Source organism: Anser anser (genome assembly GCF_964211835.1).
Source record: "Anser anser genome assembly, chromosome: 18".
In the NCBI taxonomy this organism is placed as follows: domain Eukaryota; kingdom Metazoa; phylum Chordata; class Aves; order Anseriformes; family Anatidae; genus Anser; species Anser anser.
In genome coordinates this window covers 11081065-11081441 of record NC_139739.1, presented here as the reverse complement: position 1 = coordinate 11081441, position 377 = coordinate 11081065, and the positions used below count along the sequence as shown (strand labels likewise).

Below are 377 nucleotides of genomic sequence, written 5' to 3'. Positions count from 1 at the left end.
GAAGGAGGCGGGAGGGGCGGGGCTGAGGGGAGAGCGGCGGCGTGAGGGGAGCGGGCCCTGCCCTGAGGGGGTGGCGGGGGCGGGTGTACGGCTGGTCCCTGAGGGGAAGGGGGCTTGGGGATAAGGCTGGTCCCTGAGGGGAACTGGGGGGGGCGACAAGGGTGTTCCCCAAGGGAAGGCATGGCTTGAGCATGGCGCTGTGCCAGGGGGAGCTGAGTGTGAGGCTGTGGGGGCTCAGCTGCCTCAGTGTCGCTGCTGGGGGGATAAGGGAGGGCTTGAGCCCGAACATGGGAGCACCGGAGGTGTCAGGACAGGGGGTTTAATCGGCGAGGGGAGGCAGCGCTGCTCCTGCAGGTGAGGAGATGTTGGGCAGGGTA

At 69.0% G+C, this 377-nt stretch overlaps 1 protein-coding gene across 9 annotated transcripts in view; it reads left to right on the top strand.

Moving 5' to 3' along the window:
* Positions 1 to 136: 136 nt before the first annotated feature.
* Positions 137 to 377, top strand: part of LOC310883471 (serotransferrin-2-like) — a 35239-nt gene continuing 34998 nt past the window's right edge. For 6 of the 9 annotated variants that reach the window (XR_014573551.1, XR_014573552.1, XR_014573553.1 and 3 more), the window contains exon 1: positions 138 to 354. The gene's annotated coding sequence lies outside the window, so the exon portion shown is untranslated. Of the gene's footprint in view, positions 355 to 377 lie in introns of all 9 variants that reach the window. The other 3 variants (XR_014573554.1, XR_014573555.1, XM_083803875.1) reach the window with 1 other exon arrangement.